This window comes from Amblyraja radiata, chromosome 28, assembly GCF_010909765.2.
Source record: "Amblyraja radiata isolate CabotCenter1 chromosome 28, sAmbRad1.1.pri, whole genome shotgun sequence".
NCBI lineage: Eukaryota > Metazoa > Chordata > Chondrichthyes > Rajiformes > Rajidae > Amblyraja > Amblyraja radiata.
Genome location: NC_045983.1, coordinates 31,012,540 through 31,037,961, shown reverse-complemented (window position 1 = coordinate 31,037,961; position 25,422 = coordinate 31,012,540). Strand labels below are relative to the sequence as shown.

The 25,422-nt window shown below is 48.0% G+C and overlaps 1 protein-coding gene and 1 long non-coding RNA gene across 3 annotated transcripts in view; one reads left to right on the top strand and one right to left on the bottom strand.

Annotated features, from left to right (window-relative positions):
- Nucleotides 1-25,422, bottom strand: part of pitpnm3 (PITPNM family member 3) — a 236,593-nt gene that overhangs the window by 182,159 nt on the left and 29,012 nt on the right. The gene's annotated exons all lie outside the window — the stretch shown is intronic.
- On the top strand, nucleotides 6,487-24,832 carry LOC116989072. Its single transcript, XR_004416122.1, has 3 exons — nucleotides 6,487-6,505; nucleotides 20,408-20,410; nucleotides 24,717-24,832. It is a non-coding gene; the product is annotated as an uncharacterized LOC116989072 (long non-coding RNA).

The window sequence follows — 25,422 nt, the reverse complement described above, 5'->3', positions numbered from 1 at the left end:
AGTCGAGGCCTCGTTACATCCCGATGCTCATCTCTGGTGCAACACAACACAGAGGTCGTCGACAGGCGTGACGCACTCTTCCTACAATGTGTGTGACAATGCCTCATTTATATTGTACTAGTGGGAGCTCAGGCTGTTAGTTCGAACCCACGGTCTGCATGAAACTTCGTCGCAATGTACCAGGAAATTGATCAGCCTCCGGGGCAAATTGAGTTTTGTTGCGTTGGGTAAAGACACAAACTGCAGGCGTGTGATGGACTGCAGACACAAGGAACTGCAGGTGCTGCTCACACGGAAAGAAAAGACACAAAGTGCTGGAGTCAAGTGCACACCCGCTCCTCGGCAAAGAAAGCCTTGCTTTGATTGACGGCTTGCATTCATTCTGTGAATAGTGAAAGACTCGGAGAGAGTGGATGTGGAGAGGATGTTTCCACTAGTGGGAGAGTCCAGGACCAGAGGTCACAGCATCAGAATTAAAGGGTGTTCCTTTGGGAAGGAGATGAGGAGAAATGTCTTTAGTCAGAGGGTGGTGAATCTGTGGAATTCATTGCCACAGAAGGCTGTGGAGGCCAAGTCAATAGATATTTTTAAGGCCGAGATATTGTCTATTGTCTATAATTCCAATCCACAGTAGCAGAAAGCACTGCAGATGCACGAAAGGATTCTGACAACCTTATTACTGGTTTTCAGTTCATTTTTTAAATTCTAGACCATCCATATTGTTAATTGAGTCAGTTGTGACATTTTAAATCTGACGTCATTGAATCTGGTCGATGCACAGAGTCTCTTGCCCAGAGTAGGGGAATCGAGGACCAGAGGACATAGGTTTAAGGTGAAGGGGAAAAGATTTAATAGGAATCTGAGGGGTAACTTTTTCCCACAAATGTTGGTGGGTGTATGGAACGAGCTGCCAGAGGAGGTAGTTGAGGCTGGGACTATCCCAATGTTTAAGAAACAGGTACATGGATAGGACAGGTTTGGAGGGATATGGACCAAGTGCGTTCAGGAGGGATTAGTGTTGCTGGGACATGTTGGCCGGTGTGGGCAAGTTGGGCTGAAGGGCCTGTTTCCACACTGCACGACTCAAGGACTCTATGACAGGTTAAACTGCAATAAGGCTCCTCAACAAATAGAAACATAGAAAATAGGTGCAGTAGGCCATTTGGCCCTAATGAGGGTGAAAGAAGCAAAACTAAGGGCTTTTTAAACACCGCCACTTTATAGCTGTCGTCTATGTGAATAGACTGAGCCCAGGAACAAATAAGTCAGAGCGGCATGCAAAAATCACACCAGCACCGCTCAATATTATGAGCATCCAAAACTAAGTAATGTGCCTTTCTCAACAGAAGTTGCATTACAAACTTCATGTACTTGTAATTAGAGTATAGATTAGTAATCTCTCCAGAGAGCTTGTCGGGCTAATTTGTAGTCCACACTGGAAATCCTCACTTCATGCTGATTTAATTCCAGAGACTTCCCCAGAGAAGGGAGCGTTGTGGACTTACTTTGGGCATCGTGTGGGGATTTAAGGAGCAGTGGCTACTAATGACAGTCGTGCCAGGATACAACAAGGGGCCAAGAAACAAGTCGAGTTGAGTTCAGTCATTTTTAGTTTAGTTTAGTTTGGTTTAGTTTAGTTTAGAGAGACAGCACGGGAACAGGCCCTTCGGCCCATCGAGTCTGCGCTGACCAGCGAACTCCGCATATTAACACTATCCTACACACACTCGGTACGATTTTACATTTAGAAACATCAAAAATAGGTGCAGGAGTAGGCCATTCGGCCCTTCGAGCCAGCACCGCCATTCAATATGATCATGGCTGATCATCCACAATCAGTACCCCGTTCCTGCTTTCTCCCCATATCCCTTGATTCCGTTAGCCCTAAGAGCTAAATCTAACCCTCTCTTGAATACATCCAGTGAATTGGCCTCCACTGCCTTCTGTGGCAGAGAATTTCACAGATTCACAATTCTCTGGGTGGAAAAGATTTTCCTCATCTCAGTCCTAAATGGCCTACCCCTTCTTCTTAAACTGTGTGACCCCTGGTTCTGGACTCCCCCAACATCGGGGAACATTTTTCCTGCATCTAGCCTGTCCAATCCCTTAAGAATGTTATATGTTTCTATAAGATCCCCTCTCGTCCTTCAAAATTCCAGTGAATATTAGCCCAGTCGACCCATTCTTTCATCTTATATCAGTCCCGCCATCCCTGGTACCACATCAATTAACCTACCGACCTGCACGTCTTTCGAGTGTGGGAGGAAACCGAAGATCTCGGAGAAAACCCACGCGGGTCACGGGGAGAACGGACAAACTCCGTACAGACAGCACCAGTAGTCGGGATCGAACCCGGGACTCTGGCGCTGTGAGGCAGCAACTCTACCGCTGCACCACCGTGCTGCCCTACTTGTCCACTTGTGGAGGGAGATGGAGATGGAATGAAGACCATCTGGAGCCGAAGCAGGGTCCCGACCGGCAGCATCATCGGTCCCATTCCCAGATGTTCACGTTCATGTTGGAAGGACCACGAGAGAAGCAAATTAGCACAATCCATCACTTCCAGAGTCATAGAGTGATACAAGTGTGGAAACAGACCCTTTGTCCCAACTTGCCCACACCAGCCAACATGTCCCACACTAGTCCCACCTGCCTGCGCTGGGCCCATATCCCTCCACACCTGTCCTATCCATGTACCAGTCTAACTGTTTCTTGAACGTTGGGATAGTCCCAGCCTCAACTACCTCCTCTGGCAGCTCGCTCCATACATCCACCACCCTCTGTGTGAAAAAAATGACCCCTCAGATTCCTATTAAATCTTTTCCCCTCCTCACCGTAAACCTATGTCCTCTGGTCCTCGATTCGCCTGCTCTGGGCAAGAGACTCTGCGCATCAGCCAGATTCTATGACGTCAGATTTAAAATGTCACAACTGACTCAATTAACAATATGGATGGTCTAGAATAAAAAGTGAACTGAAAAGCAGTAATAAGGTTGTCAGAATCCTTTCGTGCTTCTGCAGTGCTTTCTGCTACTGTGGATTGGAATTATTCCCGCTTAAATTGATATTTGCTGTTATTAACGCTGCAATAATCACACGAGCTGTAATTAGTCCAGCTGAAGACTGCTCGGCACTGTGAAGTAAAATCTTTTCCCTTGCTTGGCCTGAGGTGTCAAAAATAATGAAGTTTTTGTTTGAAGGATAGCAAACGACAAAAATAGCAATGAGGTAAATAAACATAAACAGAGACAGCAGATCGTGTGTCTTGACGTAAAATGGTATGTTAGCATTCATAGCAAAAGGATTTGAGTATAAGAGCAGGGAGGTTCCACTGCAGTTGTACAGGGTCTTGGTGAGACCACACCTGGAGTATTGCGTACAGTTTTGGTCTCCAAATCTGAGGAAAGACATTCTTGCCATAGAGGGAGTACAGAGAAGGTTCACCAGACTGATTCCTGGGATGTCAGGACTTTCATATGAAGAAAGACTGGATAGACTCGGCTTGTACTCGCTAGAATTTAGAAGATTAAGGGGGGGATCTTATAGAAACTTACAAAATTCTTAAGGGGTTGGACAGGCTAGATGCAGGAAGATTGTTCCCGATGTTGGGGGAAGTCCAGGACAAGGGGTCACAGTTTAAGGATAAAGGGGAAATCCTTTAGATGAGAAAAACATTTTTTACACAGAGAGTGGTGAATCTCCGGAACTCTCTGCCACAGAAGGTAGTTGAGGCCAGCTCATTGGCTATATTTAAGAGGGAGTTAGATGTGGTCCTTGTGGCTAAAGGGATCAGGGGGTATGGAGAGAAGGCAGGTACAGGATACTGAGTTGGATGATCAGCCATGATCATATTGAATGGCGGTGCAGGCTCGAAGGGCCGAATGGCCTACTCCTGCACCTATTTTCTATGTTTCTATGTTTCCAAAATGCTGGAGTAACAGCGGGACAGGCAGCATCTCTGGAGAGAAGGAATGGGTGACGTTTCGGGATCTCGCCAGAGACGCTGCCTGTCCCGCTGAGTTACTCCAGCTTTTTGTGTCTATCTTCGGTTTCAAGCAACATCTGCAGTTTCTTCGTACACAAAGAGATGGGGAGGGGGATGGGAGGGGGAGGGGGGGGGGGGTGTGGACTTGTTTCCCAGCTGTTATCAGGCAGCTGAACCATCCCACCACAACCAGAGAGCAGTGTTGAGCTCCCGTCTGACTCATTGGTGACGCTCGGACTATCCATGTTTAAGAAGGAACTGCAGATGCTGGAAAAATCGAAGGTAGACAAAAATGCTGGAGAAACTCAGCGGGTGAGGCAGCATCTATGGAGCGAAGGAAATAGGTGACGTTTCGGGTCGAGACCCGAAACGTCACCTATTTCCTTCGCTCCATAGATGCTGCCTCACCCGCTGAATTTCTCCAGCATTTTTGTCTTCCCCGGACTATCCTTGATCGGAATTTGCTGGCTTTAGGATGGGGACTGGACTTTGTGCCTTCCCCCACAGTGGGAATCACTGTGGGGGGATGTTTTGGTGTTGAATTTCTTTATGAATACTGTGTTGTATTTTTATTAGTGTGCTGCAAGGACATCAGAATTTCCCCTGAATAAGGGGATTAATAAAGTATCTATCTATCTATCTATCTATCTATCTATCTATCTATCTATCTATCTATCTATCTATCTATCTATCTATCTATCTATCTATCTATCTATCTATCTATCTATCTACCTCGCACTAAACGTTATTCCCTTATCATGTATCTGTACACTGTAAATGGCACGATTGCTGGTTATTGGTTTATTGAAGTTATACAGAAAGTGCAGGCCAGGCTCACAAGGGGAAGACCACAGACACTTTTAATTTCAGATTCCCAGCATCTGTAGTTTTTGACGCACATGTTGTTTTCTGTGTAAACCTCTACCTGAAATATCAGCAAACTTCCTGACCTGTTGTGGTGCTGAAAGCAAGGATCTCATTCTTCCGTTTCGCGACACATGACAATAAAACACTCTTGAGTCTTGATAAGAACACCAGCGCTGCTAAGACTTATTTAACACATATACATAAAAACATAGAAACATAGAAAATAGGTGCAGGAGTAGGCAATTCGGCCCTTTGAGCCACCACTGCCATTCAATATGATCATCAAAAATCAGTACCCCGTTCCTGCTTTCTCCCCATATCCCTTGATTCCTTTAGCCCCAAGAGCTAAATCTAACTCTCTCTTGAAAACAGTGAATTGGCCTCCACTGTCGCTGGTCGGCGCGGACCCGGTGGGCCGAAGGGGCCCGTGTCCGCGCTGTCGCTCCAAACTAAACCAAACTCACACCGCGAGGCTCTCCTTGCTCATTCACAACAACAGGCAGAACAACAGGCACAGGCATAAAGATAGACAACAAGAACAATCGGGGTTAACCACAGATTTACACTTTATGAAATTTGATTTAAGTGGAGGAGCCACATCCTGCGGAGATACAAAATGATCTTTCTCCCGTCAGATCTGTGGATAAACTGGAGATCTTATGCAGGGAAGTGCACGCTATCAGAACAAATATCAACGCCGCATATAACATGGCCAACACGGACACATAGAAATAGCAACACTCACACAAGCTGCTCATTCATATTAGAGCAGTCAAACTCGCAGTAGATTTGATCATTCATCCATTTTTTAAAGCATTATTGATTCAGAGAAGGGCTATTTTCCAGTTCCTATGTTGCTGGTTGGAGGCGCAACTCATTCAAAGACAGGAGTTAATGTTTAAGAAGGAACTGCAGATGCTGGAACAATCGAAGGTAGACAAAAATGCTGGAGAAACTCAGCGGGTGCGGCAGCATCTATGGAGCGAAGGAATGGGTGATGTTGAAGGGTCTCGACCCGAAACGTCGCCCAATCCTTCGCTCCATGTTTCCGATGTTGGGGGAGTCCAGAAATAGGGGCCACAGAGACATGGGGGGGGGGGGGGGGGGGGGCACAATGAGGCCTGACATCTAGGACAGGGGTTGGCAACCTACGGCCCAAAATCATCCGGCCTGCAGGTGTATCTTTTAAATTAGTTTTCGCGACCTGCGAGCTAGAGCCATTCCTGGGGCAGGTGAGCTGACCTGGGCGCACAGGCAACCTGGGAACTGCAGGCCCTTTGGCCCAACATGTCCGCGCCGACCAGCAATCACCCCGTACACTAACACCATCTGACACAATAGGGATAATTTACAATTTACTGAAGGACTTAACCTACAAACCCGCAAGTCTTTAGAGTGTGGGGCAGGCGAGGCGACCTGGGACTGGCAGTAGCGCCCAGGTCACAAGACATGGGGGGGCCCCCTCATCTCAAAACATGGGGGGGGGGGGTCTCCCCCAGGATTTCCGCTCATGCCCCACAGTTTAAGAATAAGGGGTAGGCCGTTTAGAACGGAGATGAGGAAAAACATTTTCACCCAGAGAGTTGTGAATCTGTGGAATTCTCTGCCTCAGAAGGCAGTGGAGGCCAATTCTCTGGATGCTTTCAAGAGAGAGTCAGATAGAGTTCTTGAAGATAGCGGAGTCAAGGGATATGGGGAAAAGGCAGGAACGGGGTACTGATTGTGGATGATCTGCCATGATCACAATGAATGGCGGTGCTGGCTCGAAGGGCCGAATGGCCTACTCCAACACCTGTTGTCTATTGCGACCCTTCTTCAGACTTTCTCGGTCTTTCTGAAGAGGAAACGTCACCCATTCCTTCTCTCCAGAGATGCTGCCTGTCCCGCTGAGTTACTCCAGCTTTTTGTGTCTCTCTTCGGTTTAAACCGGCATCTGCAGTTCCTTCGTACGCATTAGGTTCTGCGCAACGCTAACCTTGTATTTGTGTTCAGTTTTAGTTTAGTTTAGTTTTGAGAAACAGCGCGGAAACAGGCCCTTTAGCCCACCGGGTCCGCGCCGACCAGCGATCCCCGCACACTAACACTATCCTACACACACACTATCATTCACAATCAGTACTGCCTCACAGGCCCTGTGCTTACACGCCTCTTATGCTGCTGCCTGGTGGCGCAGAGGTAGAGTTGCTGCCTCACAGCGCCAGGGACCCCCGGTTCGATCCTGACTACGGGCGCTGTCTGCACGGAGTTTGTACGCTCTCCCACATCCAGGTGGGTTTTCTCCGGGAGCTCCGGCTTCTGTCCATGTTCTAAAGACCCACAGTTTTGTAGGTTAATTGGCTTCTGTAAAAAAAAATTGTGAAATTGTCCCTGGTGTGTAGGACAGTGCTAATTATATCGCTGGTCGGCAAACCCTCGGTGGGCCGAAGGTCCTGGTTCTGCACTGTATCTCAATAGTCTAAAGTAAATATTTGGCCTTTGTCCAACCATCTACCCTTCATCTGTGTTCCCCTATTATCCGCCATGTTTTGTCCCTGCTCCCCTCTCTTCCAGCTTTCTTTAACCCCCCCCCCCCCCCCCCCCCACTCCGCACCACAATCTGAAGAAGGGTTCCGACACACAATGCCACTCGACCCAAAATGCCACTTATCCGCGACATAATACAGGCAAAACACAGCCAACTCTCACAGTAGAAACTAGAAACTGCAGATGCTGATTTACAAAAAGACACAAAGTGCTGGAGTAACTCAGCATTTCAGACCACGTCTCCTGAGGACATGAAGCTTCTGAAGACCCGAAACGTTGCCCAACCATGTTCTCCAGAGTCGCTGCCTGTCCCGTTGAGTTACTCCGGCACTTGGTCTCTATCTTTGCTATAAACCAGCATCTGCAGTTCCTTTTCTATTGCAGTTGCATTACAGTATTTAGCTCTTTTTAACTGTTGCCGAGAGTTTGGGGGTGGGAAAAGGGAATGAAAATCGTGTTACTGCGGGCACATCTTCAGTTGAAAAACAGTGCTCTGCGGTTTCCAAAATAGCAGCTTCAACTTGAGCGGACCGTGCTTGCGGTAATAACACAGTAGAACACAAGTGAAGGGAACATCAGTCCACCCACCAACCAGCCTCACGCTACAATTTAATAAGTAAGTAAGTAAGTAAGTTTATTGGCCAAGTATTCACATACAAGGAATTTGCCTTGGTGCTCCGCCCACAAGTAACAACATGACATACAGTGACAGTTACGAATGACTCAGAAAACACTAAACATTAATAATAATGAAACATTAATGATAAAACACCAGCCCTTTGACTCTCAACATAGGAGCCCCCCAAGGGTGCGTTCTGTCACCCCAGCTCTTCTCACTTTACACCAACAACCTCACATCCCAATGCAGCTCAGTTAAAAATTTTAAATATGCAGACGACACAACAATAATTGGCCTTATCTCAGACAACAAAGAATCACAATACCATCTAACAGTCGATAGCGCAGTCAAATGGTGCGCAGACAACAACCTCCAGCTTAATACTTCAAAAACCTTAGAAATCATCATAGATTTCAGACGCAATCAAAACCACAAACCCCCGGTCCATGTCAACTCTCACCCCATAACCTCCACGAACTCATTTAAGTTTTTAGGCACCTATATCTCCAGTAATCTAAAATGGCACATCAATGCAGACCACGTCATCAAGAAAGGTCAACAACGCCTATATTTCCTCAGACAGCTCAAAAAGTTCAGAGTCGATAAACACCTCCTGGTCCGTTTCTATCAATCAATCATTGAAAGCATCATCACCTCCTCAATCACAGTCTGGTACGGTAACACCGATAGTCACTCACTACACAGAATACAACGCATTGTCTCCAAGGCCTCCAGGATCATCAACTCCCCCCTCCCCTCAATCCATTCCAGTTATCTCCAACGTACCTCACAACGGGCAAAAAAGATCATCTCGGACAACTCCCATCCAGCAAATCACCTTTTTCAGTCTCTCCCTTCGGGGAGGCGCCTCAGGTCACTTGCTACTAAAACCACCCGCTTTAAAAACAGTTTCTTCCCCTCAGCAATAAGAACTCTCAATTCCGTCCAATAATCAGACAATAATATGACTTTTGATGTATACAGTGTCTTGTCTATGGTCTTTGTTTGTTCTTTTGCACTATGAGATTTGTGATTTGTGATGTGGTATGGATGCACTTTATTACGGTGATCTGTGTTATTAGTGGTATGTAACAAAAGCAGTGTACCATCATGTACCGAACCCAAATACCACCAACCCTGGTTGCGTGGCAATTAAAGATTCTATTCTATTCTATTCTATTGATCAAGCATGTGAAGCAACAAAATACCAGATCAAAGGGAGGCTACAGAATTTTGGCTGTTGAGTAGAGCAACTACTCGTGGATAAAAACTATTTTTTATGTCTGGCTGTGGCAGCTTTGACAGTCCGGAGTCGCCTTCCAGAGGGTCTTCATCTGCCTTCCTTAACCCAACACAGACACAAAAATGCTGGCGCAACTCAGCGGGACAGGCAGCATCTCTGGAGGGAAGGAACGGGCGAGGTTTCGGGTCGAGACCCTTCATCTGCAGTTCCTTCCTGCACAATTCGCGACGAATTGTCTCGACCCGAAGCGTCACCCGTTCCTTCTCTCCAGAGATGCTGCCTGAGTTACTCCAGCGTTATTGCTTTTTTTTTTTCGGTTTAAACCAGCATCTGCAGTTCCTTCCTACACATTTCCTTAACCCGGCGGTATGAACATTGAATTCGCCATGTTTAGGTAACGACAAAATCCTTCCCCCCCCCCCCCCCCCTCTCCCTCCTTCCCCCATATGCTTCCCCCCACATCTGTTCCTCTCCCTCCCACTGGTCTCGCACCAATTCCGGCCCTTGCCCTCCCTCTGCATTCCTACCTCCGGCTTCACAATTGATGACCCGTCAATCCTCTTGTCTCATACCTTCTGTCTCTGCAACTCTGGCCGTTGTCCAGCAATCTGTCGAATAAAACGCTCACTGTCCGATTCACCTCTACCCCAGAATGGACATTGGAACTGGTGCGCTACAATGCTGAGAACTATATTCTGCACTCTGTATCGTCCCCTTTGCTCTACCTGTTGTAATTGAGTTTGGCTTGAGTATGTTAATGTATAGTATTATTCAATCGGCAGTTTCGTTTTGAGATACAGTGCAGAAACAAACCCTTCGGCCCATCGAGTCTGCGATACACTATGACCCTGTGCACTAACGCTGTCCTACACACCGGGTACAATTTATAATTTTACCCAAGGCCATTAGCCGACACCCGGTGAAAACCCGCGCAGGTCACGGGTAGAAGGTGGGTGTATGGAACAAGCTGCCAGAGGAGGTAGTTGAGGCAGGTACTGTAGATGATATATGCATGTGACCCTTAATATAGTTACCTCATCACTACTAACCACTCCCCATATCACAAGTATAATTACAACCTCCCCACCCACATATCGCTCTCTAGTTTCCGTGACAGACCACGTACAGCTAGTGCTCTCTGTAATGCCACAGTATGAATAAAAGAAGTAAAGTCACAGTGTGTCCATAACACATCTTTACATGGTGTCAACCCTCTAACCTTTGCGCCTCCTGTTTATTGGTTGTTTATTTAATTTTGCCCCAGTTTTCTGTTACCCCCTCCTTGTTTCCTCGTTATGGCCAATTCTTGCCGCAAACCCGATGTGCTCGTTTTCGATGCAGACATTGCCCATCGATGGGATGTCTTTAGACGTGACTTCGACCACTATGTCACAATCGCTCATCCTGCCGCTACTCCAGCCGTCCAAGCTTCTCTACTCCTCAACCTGGCTGGTCCCGATGCCCTGGCTCGGTCAGACTTCTTCGTCTACGCTGTGGGTGAATCTGTTCGGGACCCGGTATGTTTATTGTCTAAGTTTCCCGCGATTTGCGACATTCCGACTAATTGCATTTTAGAACGTTTCAAACTGTTCGGGCGGCGTCAGCACCACGGTGAATCTGCTGAGAATTATGTTGCTGCGCTGCAACACCTGGCCAGACGCTGACCCCCGAGGAGCTGACCAGGGACCTTCTGGTTTACGGTCTCCGCGATGAAAAGCTAAGGGCTGAACTTTTGCGCAAGCCCGACCTGTCTTTCAACGAGGCTATGCATGCCTGCCGTTTAGCCGAAGCCGTCACCTCGGCAGTGTCACCGGCTGATCAGGACATTAACTTTGCCAGCGTTACCAGCCCTCGGCAGAACCCTACCCCGCCACGACCCCCGAGGTCCGGCACTGCTCCCGGGGGACGTACCCAGCAAAGGTGCCCCAATTGTAACTTTGCCACTCATCAGTACAATGTATGCCCTGCTTTGGGCAAAACGTGCAATTACTGCAGGAAACTGAACCATTTTTCTGCTGCCTGTCGTTCCCGTGGGAAGCCTCCTGCTGCTCCAAGGCGTATGTTAAACAACTTGGAGCAAGCTGATAGCGAGCTCGGTTCCCAGTACCATCTCAACGAATTCCCTGTATCTGAATCTGGCTCCTCTCAGGGGGAGACCAGCATATTTTCTCTGTTGGATGCACCTGCTGTGATAACAGACCCTTCAGTTCGTGTAACTGTGAACAACTCGACCTTCACCGCTAAGATTGATACCGGAGCTGTTGCGAATGTTATGTCAACAAGCCTCTTCAAAAAGATTAGGACTAATGAGCAAGTTACTTCTGATCGCTCCACTTTGCATGCATACGGGGGAGGGGTGCTTGTTCCTGTGGGAAAGGCAACTCTGCGCTGCAAGATACTGGAGACCTCTCGGCCCCTCACTTTCTATCTTCTCGATTCCAACTGCATTACCCTGTTGGGCAACCAAGCATGCCAGGACCTGGGCCTGGTCTCCTTCCACCGTGACATCCACAAGGTGCAAGCCCTAATGGACCCGTTGGATGAATATCCTGACCGCTTTGATGACGAGCTGGGCAAGCTGCCCTACAACTACAAGATTGTCATCGACCGCAAGGTCGTGCCAGTGGTCCATGCGCCACACCGTGTCTCCTTCGCCATGAAGGATAAAGTAGAATCGGCGCTGCACAGCATGGTAAACATGGGCATCCTAAAGGCGGTCAGCGAACCCACCAAGTGGGTCTCCACCGTGGTTGTTGCCGCGAAAAAGGACAAAAGCGAAATACGCATTTGCATCAACCCCAAAGACCTAAACCTTGCCATCAAACGCCCGCACTACCCCATGAGAACAGTAGAGGACGTCGCTGCACAGGTTGGTCCGGCCACAATCTTCTCTGTCCTCGATGCCAAGAGCTCCTTCTGGCAGATACCGCTTGACGAGCATTCCTCCGACCTGACAACTTTCAGCACCCCCTTTGGCAGATTTAAGTTCCTCCGAATGCCATTCGGCATCAACTCTGCCAGCGAGGTGTTCCAACGGACAATGGAGCAACTGTTTGCCGGCCTACCGTGTGCCATCATCGTTGACGACATCCTGGTCTACGGTAAGGATGTCGCTCAGCACGATTTCAACCTCCGCCAAGTCCTACCCTCACAGCTCTATCCATCCAGATCCTCCTCCGGTTCATCCTCCCTCGCCTGCCCGCGCACAGCCCGCTGCGAGCCCCGCATCCCCTCCTGCCCTTCTGTTCTCCGTCCCCTCCCGGCTCCCCTGTTCCAGTTCGGCCGTCTGCTCCTGTTGCCGTACTGCCTCCACTTGTTCCTGCAGGGAGGGGAGATGGCGAGATGCGAACCCGGTCGGGACGTGTTGTCAAGCCGCCTGTCCGCTATGGCGATTTTGATTAACCATTTCTAGCGCATGAGACATGGTCGCCCTGTCACTACTTTGTTTGTCTTTCGTTTCCAAGGGGAAGGATGTAGATGACATATGCATGTGACCCTTAATATAGTTACCTCATCACTACTAACCACTCCCCATATCACAAGTATAATTACAACCTCCCCACCCACATATCGCTCTCTAGTTTCCGTGACAGACCACGTACAGCTAGTGCTCTCTGTAATGCCACAGTATGAATAAAAGAAGTAAAGTCACAGTGTGTCCATAACACATCTTTACAGGTACTACCACAGAGTTTAAGTAACAGTTAAACAGGTACATGATTAGGACAGGTTTGGAGGGATATGGACCAAACGTAGGCAGGTGTGACTACCGTAGATGGGGCCTGTTGGCCGGTGTGGGCAAGTTGGGCCGAAGGGCCTGTTTCCACACTGTATCATAATATGACGGTAAGACTTTATGAGTCTATGTTGGCTGTGGAAGCGTTGATTACACAGGGATATATGGCTGCAAGATATCAAAATGTTTTGAAAGATCTAGTATTTGAGTCTGTTATGCCACGTGTCAGCTGTTGTCTGCAGTGACAACAAATTTCAATTTTCTTCTTTCAATTTAAATTTATTTTCGATTGACAAATGCATATCTGGGAAACACAGCAGATCGCACAGGTTAAGGACTTGCAAATGAGTCGCCTTGTCACATGTAGACATAATATGCACTAGACGTTAATACGCCAACCTCCTAACCCTAATTAGCCCCAGCGGGACATGTTAGCTCCGCACGATGAAAAAAAAAAAATTCTCTTCTTTTTCGTTTCGAGATACAGTGCGGAAACAGGCCCTTCGAGTCCATGCCGACCAGCAATCCCCGCACACACAACACTATCCTACACACACACACACACTAGGGACAGTTTACACTTTTACTGAAGCCAATTAGCCTACAAACCTGCACGTCTTTGGAGTGTGGGAGGAAACCGGAGCACCCGGAGAAAACCCACGCAGGCCAGGGGGAGAGCGTTCAAACTTGGTCAGGATGGAACCCGGGTCTCTGGCGCTGTGAGGCAGCAACTCTACCGCTGCGCCACTATGCCAGACTCTACATAAATAACAGGCCTGTTTGGATTGTTTTGTTTGGAACTCCGGAGTTGGTGGGGAGAGCTGATAGAAGTGTATAAAATGATGAGAGGCAGAGATAGGATAGATAGACAGTTTCCAGGATGGGCATAGCTCTACGGTGAGAGGGGCAAAATTTAAAAGAGATTATCTTTTTTTACACAGAGGGTGCCAAGTGCCGGGCCGCGCGGAGAACGTACAAACTCCGCACAGGTACAGCAGGCAGTGAAGAAAGCAAATGGCATGTTGGCCTTCATAACAAGAGGAGTTGAGTATAGGAGCAAAGAGGTCCTTCTGCAGTTGTACAGGGCCCTAGTGGGACCACACCTGGAGTATTGTGTGTTTTGGTCACCAAATTTGAGGAAGGACATTCTTGCTATTGAGGGAGTGCTGCGTAGGTTCACGAGGTTAATTCCCGGGATGGCGGGACTATCAAGTGTTGATAGAATGGAGCGGCTGGGCTTGTATACTCTGGAATTTAGAAGGATGAGAGGGCATCTTATGGAAACATATAAGATTATTAAGTGATCAGACACACGAGAGGCAGGAAATATGTTCTCGATCTTGGGGGAGTCCAGAACCAGAGGCCACAGTTTAAGAATAAGGGGTAGGCCATTTAGAACGGAGACGAGGAAAAATATTTTTACCAGGAGAGTTGTGAATCTGTGGAATTCTCTGCCTCAGAGGTCGGTGGAGGCAGGTTCTCTGGATGTTTTCAAGATATAGTTAGATAGGGCTCTTAAAGATAGCAGAGTCAGGGGATATGGGGAGAAGGCAGGAACGGGGTACTGAATGCGGATGATCAGCCGTGATCACATTGAATGGCGGTGCTGGCTCGAAGGGCCAAATGGCCTTCTCCTGCACCTATTGTCCATTGTCAGACAGCACCCGCAGTCAGGATCGAACTCGGGTCTCTGCCGCTGTGAAGCAGCAACTCTACCGCTGCGCCACCGTGCCGCGTACGGGCACCGCTGGTCGGCACGGACTTGGTGGGCTGAAAGGCCTGATTCCGCGCAGCATCTCCAAACGGCACGTGCATCCATAAGTCAGATGAATGGTTTACTCTCAGCAAGTTTATTTACTATCGTGCGTTAACCTCCACTCCATTCAGTTAATTATATCAGATTAGCTTTTCCCTTTTAAAAAAAATACTGAAATGTTCAACTCGGAATCAAAAAGTTTCACAAATCACAGGCCTATTCAAAATCCCTCTATAATTATGTGTCTGAAGAGGGAAGGTATATTGTGGCATGTTGATATGAATTATCCTGTCAGTTACAACAAAATTGTGTCAAGTTTTAAATGATTAAATCCTCGATGTTAATTCACCACATGGTATAAGTGTTGAGATGTTGAGTTCTAATAATTTCAATAAAAATATTCACCATGACCATGTAGCTGGAGAAACTCGGCGGGTGAGGCAGCATCTATGGAGAGAAGGAATAGGCGACGTTTCGGGTCGAGACCCTTCTTCAGGCTGATGTGTCTGTGGGGGAGGCGGGAAAAAGAAAGGAAGAGGCGGAGACAGTGGGCTTGTGGGAGAGCTGGGAAGGGGGAGGGGATGGTGGGAGAAAGCTGGGACTATCTGTAATTGGAGAAGGCAATGTTCATACCGCTGGGGTGCAAACTACCCAAGCGAAATATATGGGGCGCTGCTCCTCCAATTTCCTCCAATCTCTGCCTTCTCCAATTTCAGGTAGTCCTTGCTTTCTCCCTCCTTCCCCTCCCCTTCCCAGCTCACCCACAGCCCACTGTCTCCGCCTCTTCCTTTCTTCTTCCCGCCCCCCCCCCCAACATTAGTCTGAGGAAGGGTCTCGACCCGAAACGAGCGAAAAAGTAACCCCCCAGATTTCTATAAAATCTTCACCTTAAACCTATTCCCTCTGGTCCTAGATTCTCCCACTAGTGGAAACATCCTCTCCACATCCACCCCATCCAGGCCTTTCGTTCTGCGGTCAATGAAGAAATGGGGGGGCTTTAAGGCCTTCCTGGTGGGGGTGGAGGGGGTGGAGGGGGCGAGGGGGGGGTGGAGGTGTAGAGTGACTGAATGTCCATAGTGAAGGTGAGGAAGTGGGGGCCTGGAAAATGGAAGTCATTGAAAAGGGCAGGGATGCTGCCGGTCCCGCTGAGTTACTCCAGCATTTTGTATCTAACAGGGTCTGAAGAAGGGTTTCGGCCCGAAACGTCGCCTATTTCCTTCGCTCCATAGATGCTGCTGCACCCGCTGAGTTTCTCCAGCATTTTTGTGTACCTTTTGTATCTAACTATCGTTAAGCTATTTTTAACTAATATGTAGAAAACATCGGGCAACGTTGAAATCATGAGCCGGTGTTGAAACAGATAGATAAATCCCGAGTGTTTAAGAAGGAACTGCAGATGCTGGAAAATCGAAGGTACACAAAAAACCTGGAGAAACTCAGCGGGTGCAGCAGCATCTATGGGGCGAAGGGAATAGGCAACGTTTCGGGCCGAAACCCTTGGGTTTCGGCCCGAAACGTTGCCTATTTCTTTCGCTCCATAGATCAGATTCAGATTCAGATTCAGATTCAACTTTAATTGTCATTGTCAGTGTACAGTACAGAGACAACAAAATGCAGTTAGCATCTCCCTGGAAGAGCGACATAGAATATGATTTCAATAAATAAATCTGTTTACATGCATGCAGTCATAGTGTCATAGATGCATACATGCATACAGTCATAGATGCTGCTGCACCCGCTGAGTTTCTCCAGCTTTTTTGTGTACCTTAGATAAATCCCGATGTTGATCTCTCTGCTGTAAATATTTCTATTGATTTTACATGCAAATTTAATGTGTAATCATCTTCTGTGTAGCCTTTTCCTTTTGATACATTGCTCTGTTTTTCTTGGGAGAGGTGGCAGTCATTTGCTTGCTCTTTAAGTTAATTGCTTATTGAGCAAACTAAACCTTGCCGTGTAATAGACTGTTTGTTGTGAGTCAGTTCAGTTGCAGCTTAGTTTGTTGTCACGTCTAACGAGGTACAGCGAAAAGCGGCGACTGCGGAGGGCTCGGGGTGGCCCCGACCACGGGGGAACATTAGAGGAAGATTGACTGGACTTTGGTGCCTTCCCTCACAGTGGGAAACTTTTGATTCTGCTGTGTGGGGATGTTTTTATGTTGGACTCTCTCGTGTGTTGTGTTCTTTATTTTTATTGTATGGTAATCACATTTCACTGTGCCATTTGGCACATGTGACAAATAAATAAATGTATCTTATATCTTGTATGTTGTTGCGTGCTAACCGGTCAGCGGAAAGACAATACACAATTACAATCGAGCCCGTCACAGTGTACAGATCTGTCAGAATTAAGAGTGCGGAGCGATCGTGATACGTGATTGTAAATCTGTTTCTGCGGCTAGCGCGCAAACAGTCGCCCGGGTTGGGCCGCCATCTTGGAAATAACCAGCCTCGACCCGAAACGTCACCCATTCCTTCTCTGCAGAGATTCGGCCTGTCCCGCTGAGTCACTCGGGCATTCTATTTGTTTGCGCACGCCGGGTTGATCGCGTTAGTCGAAACAGGGTGGACAAACCCTTCTGGACGTCAGTTAAATCCCTGGAAGACTTTGACTCCAAGGCTGAGCGGCGCAGAGCCTGGAAAGATGCCGACACCGACAACGGAGAGGTCATCACAGACCCCACAGTGAAACCACCGGGATTTGACCTCCATCGCAAGCAATGACTAACCCTGAACAGAATCCTCACCCTCCGTGCAAGAGCAGCCCGTCACCTGCATAAGTGGGGGGGTGACAGACAGACTGCGGACATCCAGACCAGACCTCCCCACACATCGTGAACGACTGCCCACTGAGGCTTTTCCCTGGGGGCATCAAAGCCATCCACCCAGTAAAGTAACTGATGCTGTCCTGGCCTGGATGTCTGCCCTTGGCCTACAACTTTAGGCTGTGCACGACATACGCAGGAAGACTCCGGCATTTTGTATCTATCTTGGAAACATTCATATGCCCCATCATGCCGAATATTTATTGGAATTTTGTCTATTCTTGTGAGCTGCTGTTAACCCAAAACACATCATTAAAGTCACATGAAAATATTTATTCCCCGATGCCCAAAGACACGGATGAAAGGAAACGACTCGTTGCAATTGCCACGAGGCCCGCCTGAAGGCTCGGCGATCGGCGTAACCGGGAAGGAGCCGCTGGAGACGTGGGGACGTGAGGGGCAAGGGCCGGTAGGCAGGTGAACCGGGGTAATGCCTCCAACGCCTTCACGGTCGGCTGCAGGAGGCGCCCCGTCGGGACACAAAGATGTCCGGGCGAGGGGAGGGGAGGAGAGGGACGTTGGTTGGCGGGCCGAGCCGGTCGAGGGCGACGGAGGTAGGCCCTGCTGGAGCCTGGGGCTCGCCTGGATCGGGAACCGCTCCAGTAGACCGAGCGCGTGGGCCGACCGGACTTTGGAAACGGCGCCAAAACATGGCGGCGCCGGCACGCGTAAAGGAATTTCACTGCGCGGTTGCACGTGCGACAAATAAAGCTCCGTTGGACCATCGCATTTTGCAAAGCAAGAGAATCAGGACTTTCTGGAGGGGGGGTCAAGGAAAGAGCGTTCACGTCGCGGCCCTGTTACCACCAATTTGATTTGATTTGATTTGAATCCTTTATTTGTCATTCAGACCTTTCGGTCTGAACGAAATGCTGTTGCCTGCAGCCATACATGTAATAATAACAAAACACAATAAACACAAATTAACATCCACCACAGTGAGTTCACCAAACACCTCCTCACTGTGATGGAGGCAAAAGTCTTAGAGTTACTGTCTCTTCCCTCCTCTTCTCCCTCTGCGCCGAGGCGATACCCCACCGGGCGATGGTAAGTCAGTCCCGCGGTTCAAGCTCCGCGGCCCGGGGGGTGGTCGAAGCTGCCCGCAGCTGTTGCAACGGGTGCTCCGGAAAACAGGCACCAGCCTGTGACCTGCGAGCTCCCGACATTGTCCTCCATTGGCCCGCGGCCGAGCCCCGGATCCAGGTTGCCGCCGCCAGAACGCCGCCTCAGCCGCCGTAGCACCGTCTCCACTCCGCACCGGGCCGCCCACACGGCAGCGTCTCAGCCCCGCACCGGGCTGCTCACACGGGAGCGCCTTCCAGCCGGTAGCCGTGCCGGCCGCACAGGAGTGTCCCAGCTCCGCGCCGTCCGCCCTCACCGGAGCGCCGAGTCGTGCCGCTACCCGGACGTCGCCACAGCTCGAAGACGGCCAGCCTCGCGTTGGTGAGTCCTGGCTGGCTCTACCTCCGGAACCTCGAGGCCGGTCGCAGGTTGGAGGCCGCCAGCTCCGCCATTAGGCCTCAGCGCAGACGGGGGAAGAGAAGGGGGATACGACAAAAAGTCACATTCCCCCGAAGGGAGAGACAGAAAGCCCTGTTTCACCCCCCCCCCCCCACACACATAACACCACCTAATAACCAAAAAAATTACTAAACTAGACAAAAAAAAACAACATAAAAAGTAAAAACAGACAGACTGCAGGCGAGCCGCAGCTGTATCACAGCGCCGCCACTTCCGGATCTTTCCAACGCCACGCACAAGAAGCACAAGAAGCGACAAGACAGTCACCATTGTATGCAGATGCCGAGAAGTGTGTCCAGTTCTGGCTGAACGACTTCTAATCTTGTGTGTGGACTCGATAAGAAGAAGAAGGACATTTTGGAAAACCTGACCTCGTAGCGGCACGGTGGCGCAGCGGGTAGAGCCACTGCCTCAGAGCACCAGAGACCCTGGTTCGATTCTGACAACGGGCGCTGTCTGTACATACGTTCTCCCCGCGACCTGCGTGGGTTTTCTCCGAGATCTTCCGATCCCTCCCACACTCCAAAGACGTGCAGGTTTGTAGGTGAATTGGTTTTGGTAAAAAATTGTTAAATTGTTCCTGGTGTGTTGGATAGTGCTCGTGTATGTGGGGGTGGGGGGGGGGGGGGGGATCGCTGGTGGGTGCGGGCTCGATGGGCTGAAGGGCCTGTTTCCACGCTGTATCTCGAAAGTAAACTAACAACCAGTGACTGAATCACTGCAGTAATGACAGGGTTAACTTGGAGAATATACAGTTTGCGTTCACGAACCACTGACATATCAATACAGCAAGAAGCTCGCAAAGTACTCCGACAAAGAGATACGATCTTGTTGGTTAATATACGATCTGGATGGACAATCGGCATCTTAAGATTAAAGTAGATATTACTCAGGTCTAAAATATATATATTTATTCATAAGCTGCTTGAAGGCACAGAAATGAATATAAAATGTAACAAGCACATGATAATGAGTATCCATAGATATGTCAAATATTTGCAATTTGTATTGATTTAATATCTTTAAAATAATAAACAGTTTGAAGACTACAGAGGCACCAGACGACATGTAACCCACTACAGGACACGGAGGCAGATGTTCAACGTGTGGGTTAGGGACAGGACTTAAGGAACATCCAATAAATAGGAAAAGGTTTAGCAAAAGGCCTTGTTCTGGGCGGGTTGTGGATGTGGAGAGGATGTTTCCACCAGCTGGAGAGTCTAGGACCAGAGGTCACAGCATCTGAATTGGGGGACGTTCCTTTAGGAAGGAGATGAGGAGGAATTTCTTTAGTCGGAGGGCGGTAAATCTGTGGAATTCATTGCCACGGAAGGTTGTGGAGGCTGTCATTTGGGTATTTTTAAGGCAGAGATGGGTGGTTTCTTGGTTAGTACGGGTGTCAGGGGTTGTGAGGAGAAGGCAGGAGAATGGGGTTGAGAGGGAGAGATAGATCAGTCATGATTGAATGGTGGAGTAGACTTGATGGGCCGAATGACCTATTTCTGCTCCTATCACACGAACTTAAGGTTCCAATGGCACATGGAATAAAACTGAGGGAGACTGAAGAAACTGCAGATGATGGAATCTGAATGATGCAACGATACTTTATTGTCACATGGTTTCCTTTGTCTTAAAATGTGAGGCACTTAAAACCTTAAACCTTTGCCTTAAAACCACTCTCTGTGAGAAAAAGTGTTCCCTCGTCTCCGTTCTAAATGGCTTACTCCTTATTCTTAAACTGTGGCCTCTGGTTCTGGACTCCCCCAACATCGGGAACATGTTTCCTGCCTCTAGCGTGTCCAAACCCTTAACAATCTTATGATGTTTCAATGAGATCACCTCTCATCCTTCTAAACTCCAGAGTGTACAAGCCCAGCCGCTCCATTCTCTCAGCGTATGACAGTCCCGCCATCCCGGGAATTAACCTTGTAAACCTACGCTGCACTCCCTCAATAGCAAGAATGTCACCTAAAGTAAAAAGGTTATTCTTGTATGAGCTCTGTTGAAAGTTGACTGGAGATTTTTAATGAAACCTGACATTCACAGTGGCCACAGGCGTAGCCGGCCAATATTTTGCTCAGAGTGACATCTCCAAGTGCTGCGTTACAAATTAGAACGGTGACCTATGGAGAAACATTTGTAATTCGCTGAGTAAATTTGACAACCTTTCAAATTATTCAAAGAATCATTAAACCTGCAACTTAATTCCGCAGTTTTTAAAATGGAACTTCATTGCTTGAGATAAGTAGAGCTTTTCTTATAAAGGAAGCCATAAATACAGTTCAGACATAGACCATAGACAGGCAGCATCTCTGGCCAGAAGGAATGGGTGACGGTTCCGGTCTAGATCCCTTTTTTCCCGTCTGAAGAAGGGTCTCGACCTGAAACGTCACCCATTCCGTCTCTCCAGAGATGCTGCCTGTCCCGATGAGTTGCTCCAGCATTTTGTGTCTATCTTCGGTTTAAACCAGCATCTGCAGTTCCTTCCTACACAAGACATAGATCATGTCAAGTTCATAAGATCGTAAGATCGTGTGATAGGAGTTGAATTAGGCCATCGAGTCTACTCCACTATTCAATCATGGCTGATCTATCTCTCCCTCCTAACCCCATTCTCCTGCCTTCTCCCCAGAAGAGAGTTGTGAATCTGTTGAATCCTCGGCCTCAGAAGGCAGTGGAGGCCGATTCACTGGATGCTTTTAAGAGAGAGTTAGATAGAGCTCTCCGGGCTAGCGGAATCAAGGGATATGGGGAGAAGGCAGGAACGGGGTATTGATTGTGGATGATCGCCCATGATCACATTGAATGGCGGTGCTGGCTCGAAGGGCCGAATGGCCTACTCATGCTCCTACTGTCTATGTATCTAACCTCTGACACCCGTACAAATCAACCAAAATGCCCCCTATTCCCTCTCCATAGAGATGCTGCCTGACCCGTTGAGTTACTCCAGCACTGTGGGTAAACCAGAATCCACAGTTCCTTCCTGCACATTTTATCTGCAGTTCGTTGTTTCTTCGTTGTATTGTGAGCTACCAAAGCGAAATAAGCCATTTATTTATGGTCCGTGTGTCGATTCTGGTGTGAAACAATATTTACAAGAATATTAAACTCCCCACTTTTCATTAGCCTCTACAGTATAAGCAGTGAACACCTTCAAAAGATTACCATGTCCTAATCTGCTCGAATACAACGACAGAAAAGATTAAATATTAATTTGATCAATAGTTCAGTTGACGCTGAGGGCCACACTCGTCTTAAACGCTATCTCCGTTAATTAAAACTAGAGTCGTTTGAACTCTCCAGAGGCTGTGCTTAAGACAGCGATGGGTGGAAAAGAGATGATGAGCTTGATGTGGTTGGGAAGTGGCACCTCAGAGCAGGGCGATGCTGCCTGTTCCACCGAGTTACCCCAGCAGTCTGTGTCTATCGTAGAAACATCGAAAAATAAGTGCAGGAGTAGGCCATTCAGCCCTTCGAGCCAGCACCGCCATTCAATATGATCATGGCTGATCACCCACAATCAGTATCCCGTTCCTGCCTTCTCACCATATCCTTTGATTCCATTAGCCCCAAGAGCTAAATCTAAAGGGCCTGTTCCACTTGGGCATCATTGGGCGTCACGCAAATATTTTGTACATCACAAAATCCTGGGGCGCCGCGCACGGCCGAGCGTCACCACACGGCATGCGCGCGTAACGCGTAAATGATGACGTGTAAATTACGCCCAAGTGGGATAGGCCCTTAACTCTCGCTTGAATGCATCCAATGAATTGGCCTCCGCTGCCTTTTGTGGCAGAGGATTCCACAGATTCACAACTCTCCGGGTGAAAATGTTTTTCCTCACCTCAGCTTTGAATGGAAATATTATGCTGACTGTATATAACGACGCCACATGCGGAGTATTTATTGGTAAACTGAATCCAATTTACTCCCCGGTGAGACGGGGGAGGAAGAGAGGCCAATTCTGCTGATGGTTTTTATCTGAAACAAAAGTGTCGTCGGCATGGACAGAAGACGGAGGAGGCTGGGTGAGTGCAGGCACCCTGAGGGATTTCCAGGACAGGTTGGCACTACGCGGGGGGGGGGGGGGGGGGGGGGGGGGGGGGGGGGGGTGGAGGAATGTATCCTTAATAAGAAGTGAAATAGTTATTTAACAATATTTGTTTAACTTGTATTCTGGGGCTAGATTAGTTTTGTAATGTTTAGTATTGTGCATATTATTGTGAATAATTGAATTTATCTGTTTTTAGTTGAAAAAAAAGAGGCGGGGAAGCTGGAGAATTCAATGATTTTCCAGGAATTGGGTGGCACGGTGGCGCAGCGGTAGAGTTGCTGCCTCACAGCGCCAGGGACCTGGGTTCGATCCTGACTGCGGCCGCTGTTTGTACGGAGTTTGTACGTTCTCCCCGTGACCTGCGTGGGTTTTCTCCGTGGTCTTCGGTTTCCTCCCACACTCCAAAGACCTACAGGTTAATTGACTTTGTATAAATGTATACATTTATGTATACGTAAATAGATATATTTTATGTACATAAATATACAAATATATATATATATATACACCCTGGTCTCTGGCACCGTAAAGACAGCATACATATTTACATAAAATATAAATATTTGTATTTATAAATGTATATTATTAATTCATAGTATTTATGTATTATAAATGCATAAATTATGCATTTATAAATACATATTATATTTGTATATAATTTTATATACAATAATATATAATTGTCTATATTTGCCCTGGTGTGTGTAGGATAGTGCAAGTGTGTGTGTTTTCCCTGAGGTCTTCAGTTTCCTCCCACACTTCAAAGACTTAAGGGCCTGCCCCACTTGGGCGTCATTTGCGCGTCATTTACGTGACATCACACCTGCCTACGTCACCACGCACCATGCGCACGTAATGCGCACCATGCGTCACGTGCGCGTGACGATGCGCCCATGATGCGTGGTGACGTGGGCAGGGTCACGAGCGGCATCCCAGGATTTTGCGATGTACAAAATGACGCCCACGTGGGACAGGCCCTTTACAGGTTTGTAGGTTAATTGGCTTGGTGTAAATGTAAAATTGTTCCTAATGTGTGTAGGATAGTGTTAGTGAGCAGAGATCGCTGGTCAGCATGGGCCCAGTGGGCCGAAGGGCCTGTTTCCACGCTGTATCTCCAAAACTCTGGCGCCGTGAGGCAGCAACACGACTGCTGCGCCACCTTGCCGCCACGAGACCAAGTAAGATTTATGAAAGGGAGAAAGAACAAACACAGAGTGTGTGCCTTGTCCCGCCTGCAGAGCCTTGCATTCACCCTCCACAAAGCTGCTCCCAAAAGGCCGCTCCACACGTGCCGACCTTCCCTTCCTCTACTCCCACAATGAGCAGTCCCTCCGGCTGCTAACGACCTTCAGCTGCAAAAACCTAATCAGTTCTTGTTAGTGGGTGCTGACTATTTTCATTATTTGATTGGTATCCATCACACACACACAGATAGATCCCGGCTTCCAGAACACTATCTATTCTACAACATTAACTTTCTGTTGAGCACAGAACATCAAGGCAAACGGCTGGCACTTATTCTTCATTCTGAATGAATGTAACATAGGATTAGCAGGTCCTGGTGGCCAATTCACTGAATGTTTCCTAGAGAGTTAGCTCTTGGGGCCGAAGGAATCAAGGGATATGGAGAGAAAGCAGGAACGGGTTACTGATTGGGGATGATCAGCCATGATCACATTGAATGGCAGTGCTGGCTCGAAGGGCCGAATGGCCTACTCCTGCACCTATTTTTCTATGTTTTTTTACTATATTAAATTAAACTGCCGAGTGCACGTTCTATGTGACTGCATTTAGGCACTTTTACTTGGTTTCGCTTATTAGTGGAGTTTAGTTTATTGTCACGTGTACCGAGGTACAGTGAAAAGCTTTTGTTGCGTGCTAACCAGTCAGCGGAAATACAATACATGATTACAATCGAGGCATTCAGAGAATACAGATATGCGATAAAGAGAATAGGGTGAATAACGTTTAGTGCAAGATAAAGCCAGCAAAGTCTGATCAAGGATAGCCCAAGGTCTCCAGTGAGGTAGATAGTAGTTCAGGAGTGCCTTCTAGTTGTCTGATAGCAGCTGGGAAGAAATCGTGCCAGAAGGAACTGCAGATGCTGGTTTAAACCGAAGATAGACACAAATGATGATAGATGGTTCAGTTGCCTGATGGTGGAGCCAATGTAAGTGGAGTTACACTTATAGACACAACGCTGTTATTGTTGAGAGGCGGGTAACCGAAGCTTCCAATCATATTTTGAACAAGTTTAGCCAAGTACAAATTCCTGCACAATGCTGATTGCAAAG